Source organism: Eubalaena glacialis, chromosome 6 (genome assembly GCF_028564815.1).
Source record: "Eubalaena glacialis isolate mEubGla1 chromosome 6, mEubGla1.1.hap2.+ XY, whole genome shotgun sequence".
Taxonomy (NCBI): domain Eukaryota; kingdom Metazoa; phylum Chordata; class Mammalia; order Artiodactyla; family Balaenidae; genus Eubalaena; species Eubalaena glacialis.
The window spans coordinates 102,059,360-102,069,594 of record NC_083721.1 but is presented as its reverse complement, the minus strand read 5'-3'; the positions used below and the strand labels follow the sequence as shown (position 1 = coordinate 102,069,594).

The 10,235-nt window shown below is 35.4% G+C and overlaps 1 non-coding gene across 1 annotated transcript; it reads right to left on the bottom strand.

Moving 5' to 3' along the window:
* Positions 1–7,438: 7,438 nt before the first annotated feature.
* On the bottom strand, positions 7,439–7,542 carry LOC133094144 (U6 spliceosomal RNA). Its single transcript, XR_009701365.1, has one exon. It is a non-coding gene; the product is annotated as a U6 spliceosomal RNA (small nuclear RNA).
* Positions 7,543–10,235: the final 2,693 nt, after the last annotated feature.

The window sequence follows — 10,235 nt, the reverse complement described above, 5'->3', positions numbered from 1 at the left end:
TGAAATTCTCATTTCCAGAAATGGTCCACATTCTTAGGACATGGTTTATCCATTAGTGTGAACCACCTCAATTTTCCCTTAAGTTGTCTATTTCTCACTAGTTGATGTTATAATAAAATTTCTAAATTTTGAACTATATTTTAGTTCCTGAAGGAACTTAAAATAAAAATGGAAGTATTTAGGAGTTTGAAATTTTCAAAAAGTTTGTTTTCTCATTTGACTAAAATTTATCTAAAACCTGAATTATATAAGGTCATTCAGATCAATCTCTATCAGCTATAAATATTTTTAAATTATCATTAAGTATTCTAGGATAGATGTGATTTGTTTGAAAATGAGCACGGTGACTGACCATGGTTGATTTTCTTGGTTGATATTCCTGGTTAATTAAGGCAAAATGATAATAATAATTATTATTATTACTTATATTTGATATTATTTTAATGTTTGCAAAGACCTATAAACTTGTTTTCACCTGATCTTAATTAAAATTGTAAGGTAAAGATAGGAATTATTTTTCACTTTATACCTAACAAAGGCTCATAGAAATGAATTGTCTTGCCTACACTCATATAGCTATATAGAAGCAAAACCCAGACAGGCACCTGCACTCTGATTCAAATTCACCTTTCTTTCTATTATACTGCAAGGTCTAATATTCACTAATAATTTCTATGTACATGATAATCATCCTGCTCATTTAAAATAATCCAACTGGGATAATATTTTGTGTCTAACAGGAGCAATAAAGATTGCTTTGGGAAGAGAATTAACATTTCCTTTCCAGCAATTTTCCTTAAAAAAAAAAAAAAACCTAGCATGTAATTATGTAACACAAATATCCATAACTCCTTTGGTGCATTACTTATGATTTATGTAAATTCTTCTTGAGCCTATTTAGAATTTCATTCTAAACTCCTTCCTAATGATATCCATGAAATTACTAAACACTATAATCCTTTTATTTTCTCCATTTAATCCCAAGGCCAGAGTCTGTACTCTAGAGTTCTATGACTTGGAGATTACTTTCACATAAAATGTAACTCCATTTTTAATATTTTCATCCATTTTTTTGGAAAACACTAAATAATTAGGTCCTATTTAATTTGAACCACCCTTATTTAAGGTATGACTAGAGCCTAAACACTATTTGAGACCGAGCACGGCCCTGTGGGGCTCCTGTGCACAAAAGCCTTTCTGTTCCCCCATCTTTGATTACAGGAAATAGGCTTCATTCAGCCTCCCTGACCTTCCCTGATTTCCAAAGGGCAGATTAAAGCAGTTGTTAATTAGGAAAGGAGGGGATCCAAGACAAGGGGGAAACAAATAGTCAAGAGAAACAATAGTGCAGCCTTGGGGCAAGGTCCTGGTTCCCCTTCAAGAAATACACATAACAATATCTTTGAGTTGTTTTGCAGAAACTCCCACGAGGTGGAAGAAGTAAATGGTTAATGACGGTATGCTGCCCACAAGCACATAGAGCAGTTGGAACCAGAAGGAACCAGACCAGCTGGAACCCGAAGGTTGATGATGCTGACTCCCAATTACCTCACCACCAACCAATCAGAAGAATCCACAAGCTGATCGCGCCCTCTTTGAACCATTACTATAAAACTTCTCACTACCCTCTCCAAGTTAGGACACATAGTTTTGAGGCCATTATCCTGCTGTGGCCCCCTGTGCTTGGTGAAGCAATAAAGCTATTCTTTTCTACTTCACCCAAAACTCTGTCTCCAAGATTTAATTCGGTGTTGGGGTACAGAGGCCAGATTCAGCTTCAATTTTAAGGGTAGAAAAGCAACTATTGACATTAAGAACTCTTAATAAATGTTCCTTGAGTAAAAGTACCAACTAGAATCATTTTATTGCCTATACTCAAACAGATTTGTGAAAATAAAAGTATATTTCATTTCTCTAATTTTAGAGGCTAACATTTGAGGCTAAAATATTTACCATAATAATAGCTAACATGCAAAATGTTATTACTACATATATTAACTCTTTTAATCTCTGTAACAACCACAGATGTACTGTTACTTTCTGATTTTACAGGTAAAGAAACTGAGATACAGAGAGGTTAAGATATTTATCTCTCTATATAGCTAGCAAGTGGTGGAGCTGATACTTGAACACAGGCATAATCTGGATAATCTCCTTATTTTTATTATTAAGATCTATTACTGGCTTTTACTGAAAATAAATGACCCTCCGATATTTTCCTGCTAGCACTTGTAATAGGTATAGATCTACTGTCTGGTACCTACTAGAACCTGACTAAAGGATCCTCCACCTGACAGGCAACATGATCCAGATGCTCCATCTGTAAATTTCTAACAACTTCAACTTTCTTCCATTGCCAGTCTTTGAGGACTTAATACCTTTGCCTGACTGTCCATGAGTGCATCTTTTGTCCTGTCTACTTTTCCTCAAGCCAAAGGCTCCTCCTGACTTTGGATGGCCTGTCTTTTCTAAGCTGAACAAATAATTCAAATAAAACACCAAAATCAAGACCTCACAGACTGTTAACAAAAAAGAGGGTAACATAGTATCATTCAGGTGATCACTAGACCGTCTTTGAGGTCTCAATGGAGAATTTGTTTTTAATGAATATCCTTGTCTTCTTGTGTGGACAATGGACAATTCATAGGGAAGAATATCGAACTTCTGATAACTGCTACAGATAACATTAGTATCCAGGTCACAGCATCATGACTTATAGTGGAACTGGTAGGGATGGGTCCAATTCCCAGGAGAGAATCAATCCTTAAACCTCAGATGACTCTTTGCTTTAGTCTCAGTAATACAATTAGATGAACAACTTCAAGTCTTAAAATCTAACATTACATAAATAGACTATTACAAGTTTTTTTTAGTATATTAACCATTTCTCTAGCTAAATAAAGAAATCAAACTGATCTAACTACGTGATCAGTTAAACTTTTGCAAGTAGCATTCTATAATGAGAAAACATATCTGTGTCTAAATAGACTCTTCTGAGGTTCATCTTGTGGTGCTAATGGCTTGAGCTAGAAAAATAAAGTCTTCTTTTTGTTTCTCTAAAAGCAGATTATACAAAGAAAATAAATTTTAAGTTTGTTTAAACAGATAGTTTGGTCCAATTCAAAGCAGTCAGCTATGTGGAAAAATGTAAATTGTCCAGGAAGGAATGATATGCTACTGTATCCAACCTCCATAACAGCACCTGTTGTAAGCACAATAAATACTTCTTGAATTGAAGTGTTAGAGAAGCAGTTCACCAGCATTTTTACAAGAAAAGACTGCTGGAAAAGTTTGTAATAATGCCAGCATTATTATCTGATGCCAAAGATTTTACATTCACATAATCTCTAATGTACAAAGTAACAGAAAGATAAGTTATATATATTATATATAAAATATATATAACTTACGCTCTCATGTTTGATGGTTTGTAGGGTGTAAGTTATATATATATAATTTCAAATAGGAGATCAGCATGGTATTGTACATTTCTGCAATTTTCATCATTTTTCCTTCATCTGTTGGTGTTAAGAAATCTGGAAAAGCTGTATAAACTTTGGAAATCTACAGTATAAGAAAGAAAGAAGCAAAATTAACTGTGGACTTGTTTATGGACGAGCACCACATTTATAGAAATTGTTTGGCTAATTTAGCAGTAGTCCATAGAAAGAATAGAGTAACTCTGTCCCTTCCTTAATTACTGAGTGCCTTCTGGTGGGGTTTCTCAACCTATTGACATTTTGGAGCACATAATTCTTTGTTTAGCAGTCTATACTGTGCATTGTAGGATGTTTAGCAGCATTGCTGTTCTCTACCTACTAGATGTCAGTAGAAGTCCCCCTTCCAAAGTTGAGACAGTCAAAAATGTCTCCAGACATTTCAAATGTCCTCTGGGGGCAAAATCACTGGTTAAAAACCACTTAGCTACACAGCAGTTTAAGCAAAACCAAAGGACAATTGTTTATTTTACTTTATCCTCTTTTCAGTCTAGTTTCTTTACTCTGGAGCTCTAAAGACAGAAGGTAAATGCAAACTTCATAATATGCCTATAAGGCCTGGATATTCAATTGATAACACAGAGCTACCAGGCACTGTACACTACTGCTTGATGCTATAAGTTTTCAATTTTTTTTCTAGAAAATAGGAATTCATCATCATATTTACCTAGAAATCAGAGCTGTCAGTTAGTTACTTGAGCTCCGCAACCTAGCTGAGAAATATTTTATTTGCACAAAAGAGTCTACAGTTTTTCCAACCCTGGAAGAAGCCATTAGTCTTGCAGATGATTTTCTAGAACAAATAGGGCTGCAAATTTTATATCCATACTTGTTCATTTTTTGTGGGAAGGTCAAAAGGAAATTCTTAGGATGTATGTGAACAGTTCTTGGTGCTTTCATTTGGGGTCTGAAGAGGTGCTGACTGTGTGGTTGATCCCAGAAGATGGATTTCTTTAAATATTGGGTGGGCCAAAAAGTTCCTTTGTTTTTTAAGTAAAAACAAAAGGCACATTTTTTCATTTTCACCCAGAATTTTATTGAACAACATATTCACCGTTTCGTTCCACTATCTTCATTTTTCAGGCAACTTCATAATTCTATCTTCCCAAAACTTTTTATCTTTTTAAGCAAAGAACTGTTCCAGATGCCTTTAACTGTCTTCCAGGGAATTGAAATTTTTTCCATTAAGAGCATTTTGTAAAGACCGAAACAAATAGAAATCCGAAGGTGCAATGTCTGGTGAATACAGCGGATGAATCAGAACTTCCCAGCCAAGCTGTAACAGTTTTGCCTGGTCATCAAAGAAACATGTGGTCTTGTGTTGTCCTGATGGAAGATTATGCATTTTCTGTTGACTAATTCTGGACACTTTTCGTCCAGTGCTGCTTTCAGTTGGTCTCATTGGGAGCAATACTTGTTGGAATTAACCGTTTGGTTTTCCAGAAGGAGCTCATAATAGAGGACTCCCTTCCAACACCACCATATACACAACATCACCTTCTTTGGACGAAGACCGGCCTTTGGTGTGGTTGGTGGTGGTTTATTTCACTTGCCCCACGATCTCTTCCATTCAACGTTATTGTACAGTATCCACTTTTCATCATGCGTCACAATTTGTTTTAAAAACGGAACACTTTCGTTATGTTTAAGTAGAGAATCGCATGAGGAAATATGGTCAAGAAGGTTTTTTTTGCTTATGTGGAACCCACACATCAGAGTGATGAACATAACCAAGCTGGTGCAAATGATTTTCAATGCTTGATTTGGATATTTTGAGTATGTCGTCTATCTCCCACGTGGTATAGTGTTGATTGTTCTCAATTAATGTCTCGATTTGATCGCTATCAACTTCAACTGGTCTACCCGACCGTGGAGCATCGTCCAGCGAGAAATCTCCAGCATGAAACTTCGCAAACCACTTTGACATGTTCGATCAGTCACAGCACCTTCTCCATACACTGCACAAACCTTTTTTTGCGTTTTGGTTGTGTTTTTACCTTTCTTGAAATAATAAAGCATAATATGCTGAAAATGTTGCTTTTTTCTTCCATCTTCAATATTTAAATGGCTACACAAAAATTCACCAATTTTGATTTTTTTTTTTTTAATGCACGCTGATATGACAGCTGTCACAATACAATCTAACAAAATTGTTTCGAATGAAGTTAAAGACAACTAAGCACTATTAGAGCCATCTTAAGGAAAAAAAACTAATGAACTTTTGGCCAACCCAACACGTGGTATGAACATACATTTGTGCTTTAATCATGTATCTACACAACCATGTCACAGGGAGGTTTCTCTGGGAAACCGACTCTGAGATTTCCATACAGTAAGATTATTGGATCAATTATGAGGGAGAAGGGGAGTAGGGTTGAGCAGGGCAAGAAGGAGAACTGCAAGGCAATTACAATAAAGGCCTTAGAACTCCCCTTGGGGAGTTCTCCAGCTGGGATGGTCTTACACAATCATCCTGTCTTAAGACAAGGAAGTTGTCTTTTAGGAACCCCTATAAACCAGTCCTCAGATGCAAGCTGCCCTGGAAAGGAGGCGTGGATTTAGGCAAAGTGGATCTTTTGAGTTGAAGACAATTCCTGGAGAGGGATTGAGTTGAGAGCCATCAGCAATCAAACTCCTACAGCCGGAGTAATTGAGCTCTCATTTCTCATCCAGCCATCTACTAAAACTCACATATTAATAGAGAAAATACTACATACCTACTTCTGTAAATTTGTGGAAGCACTGAGATGCTCTTCTCAATTCTGCCCTCAGCATCTGATCTGGGAGATTTATTGGATTTTGAATTTTTTAGACAAAAGATAGTTTTCAGGACATTTGGAATTATTGTTTCCTTTCCTCTAACACTTTACTGATACCTGGAAATGAATCAAAGGTTTCTGGAGTTTCTGAAATTTAAGAGAAAAAGACTAGAACAATCGTCAATAGAGGTAAGATTTGTCATCAAAGAAAATAACAATCTTCTCATTCTAGATTTGTCTCAGAAGTGTGCATGAATGACAGAGAATTGGTCATTCACAAAAAATTAAATCAGATTTTTCCAATTGACAAAAATATTAATTATATAAATTTTTTTCTTTACTGCAGTGAAAGTGATGTCACATAAAGAGGAAAATGAAAATTAGAAATGTTTTTTAAAAAATAAAAATTACTAATTACAACTTATATTTTTTAATCAACACAGATTCACAAGAGCTACACAATATCTCATACAGGATGAACATTAATTATGTCTTTTTTGTTTGTAGTGTCTGATTTTTAGAATGAGTAATCCATAAGATTTTAGAAAGAGTAAATGTTCTAAACAATAAACCCTACCTTTAAAAAAACTTATTTTTAAAAATTTCACATAGCTTTATTGACATACCTTTGACATATAAAAATTGTATATAATTAAGGTACAAAATAATTTTTTAATTTTAGCAATTTAATGTATCTTTATTTATTTATTTTATTTATTTATGGCTGTGTCGGGTCTTCGTTTCTGTGCGAGGGCTTTCTCTAGTTGTGGCAAGCGGGGGCCACTCTTCATCGCGGTGCGCGGGCCTCTCACTATCGCGGCCTCTCTTGTTGCGGAGCACAGGCTCCAGACGCGCAGGCTCAGTAATTGTGGCTCACGGGCCTAGTTGCTCTGTGGCATGTGGGATCTTCCCAGACCAGGGCTCGAACCCGTGTCCCCTGCATTGGCAGGCAGATTCCCAACCACTGCACCACCAGGGAAGCCCCCAAAATAATTTTTTGATATATATATATACATTGTAAAAAAAAAAGCACTACAATCAGGCTAATGAACCTATCCATCACTTCTACATAGTTACCATTTTGTGTGTGTGTGTGTGTGTGTGTGTGTGGTAAGAAGATTAATTTAAGCTCTATCCTCCTCAAACTTCACATATACAATACAGTATTGTTAACTATCATCACAAAATATAGAATTCTTTATGAATCTGCATGTCAACATTGAGCAGGGGTCATGTTAAACTCTGTATTGATCCAATTTTAGTATATGTGCTACCAAAGTGAGGACAAAAAGATCTTATTTTTAAAAGTCACTCAATATCAAAAAAAAAACAAACAACCCAATCCAAAAATGGGCAGAAGACCTAAATAGACATTTCTCCAAACAAGAGATACAGATTGCCAACAAACACATGAAAGGATGCTCAACATCACTAATCATTAGAGAAATGTAAATCAAAACCACAATGAGGTATCACCTCACATTGGTCAGAATGGCCATTATCAAAAAATCTAGAAACAATAAATGCTGGAGAGGGTGTGGAGAAAAGGGAACCCTCTCGCCCTGTTGGTGGGAATGTACATCGATACAGCCACTATGGAGAACAGTATGGAACTTCCTTAAAAAACTAAAAATAGAACTACCATATGACCCAGCAATCCCACTACTCTGCATATACCCTGAGAAAACCATTATTCAAAAGACACACGTACCACAATGTTCATTGCAGCACTATTTACAATAGCCAGGACTTGGAAGCAACCTAAGTGTCCATCGACAAATAAATGGATAAGAAGATGTGGCACGTATATACAATGGAATATTACTCATCCATAAAAAGAAATGAAATTGAGTTATTTGTAGTGAGGTGGATGGACCTAGAGTCTGTCATACAGAGTGAAGTAAGTCAGAAAGAGGAAAACTAATACCATATGCTAACACATGTATATGGAATCTAAAAAAAAAATGGTTCTGATGAACCTAGGGGCAGGACAGGAATAAAGTCGCAGATGTAGAGAATGGACTTGAGGACACGGGGAGGGAGAAGGGTAAGCTGGGACGAAGTGAGAGAGTAACATTGACATAAATACACTACCAAATGGAAAATAGATAGCTAGTGGGAAGCAGCTGCATAGCACAGGGAGATCAGCTTGGTGCTTTGTGACCACCTAGAGGGGTGGGATAGGGAGGGTGGGAGGGAGACACCTGTGGGAGGGGATATGAGGATATATATATACATATAGCTGATTCACTTTTTTATACAGCAGAAACTAACACACTATTGTAAAGCAATTTTACTTCAATAAAGATGTTAAAAAAAAGCACCAATCATAATCTTATCCATGCCCACATTCATCAAAACAATTCATGCTTATCACCATTTTAACTCGTTTTATTGATTACCATCATTTTTAATATCATAACTTTCCCATTTTTGAATTCTAAAATATGAGTCATCTTTTTAAGATGACATTTCTTTTTCTGAGTCCTAGTTTTTTTGATAATGAATTTCAATTGCTATCACACATGAAAGAAAGGAAATCCCCAGAGAAGAAATCAAGAATAAGAATACGGGTTCCTCATGGTGCCCATGAGGAACCAATGAAAATCCTAATTGTTCAAACCTCCCATTCCTCCAACTCTACCATGAATTCTGGGAAGACTAATATACAATGTTAGCCTTTAGCCTACTTTTTATTCCTTTTATCTATCTATCTGTCTATCTATCTATCATCTATTATCTATCAAATTTCCTCTGATCATTCTCAAAAGATAAAAAAAAAAAGAAAACTTCTGTACAAGCAGATCCACATAAAGGCACGTGTATATTTTCTCAAAATTAACATTGTGGAGATGATATGCAGGAAATAAAAGTTTTGTCTTTCTTGCATCATTCCTCTGCTGAGCAAAGCAATGCAATATACTGAGGAGGAAGAGAAATACTTGGGTTCTACAGATAAATGAAAAAGTATGAGGGCAACATCAGTATATATATATATATATATATATACACACATATAAATGGTACCAAATTTTCTTCTAGGTGTACCAGGGGAACCTTGACTGGGGACAGGAGCAGGGTGCTGGAAACAAGGAAGTCCTTGTGCTAATAGTGACTAATACCCTATACAGTACCATTAATTCCAACCAGTGGTTTTCATCCCTGGCTGAACATTAGAATCTCTTGAGAGCTTTGAAATACTGTCATTCCAGGGGTGCCATCTAGGCCAATTTAATCAGTATCTCTGAGACTGGGTGTTCAGCAGTGATACTTTTTAAATCTCCCCAGAGGGTGATCATGTGCAGTCAGGGTTGGAAAATTCTGCTTTCAACTATTGATAGAGACTGCTAAACAGAGTTTTATTTTATATTTGTAGATTTTGCCAATATGTTTTTACATTGTTATGAATTTCCCTAAGTACACATACTTCCTGAAAAAAAAAAAAGAATGCTATGCATTTAACAATGCAAAGGACCTTAATTTGATGCTAGTAATAAATCCTGATTTGAGCATTTGGAGCATCCCATTTATTTTTTGACACTTTCTTAAGTTTGTTTTTGTTTTTTTAACAGATTTTCTCTAATATTTTTTGGATATAAGGCAATGTTGTGCCATGAAATCTAATTATTATAATTAAATAAAAGTAGTTAATGTGTATCAGATCCTATATTATTTTATCTGCACCATCATTCTCAACACCACAAAACATGTGTAAAACTAGATGTGTTCAATAAAATAATCTTTCTTCATGCTAAAATATATTAGGCTGTTATGTATTATCTTTTATAGAACATATTTTACATGTAACTATTTTGTTTACTGTTATAATTATGAAGTACATTTTGTACATAAGATTTGATTTCAGCAAGTCTGCCAGTATCTTTAATCAAAGTGATATGAAATCTCTGATGTCCAACAACTTCAATTGCCTTCTATCAGGCAATTGTATCAAATACATTAAAACTATCCATGAACTTCC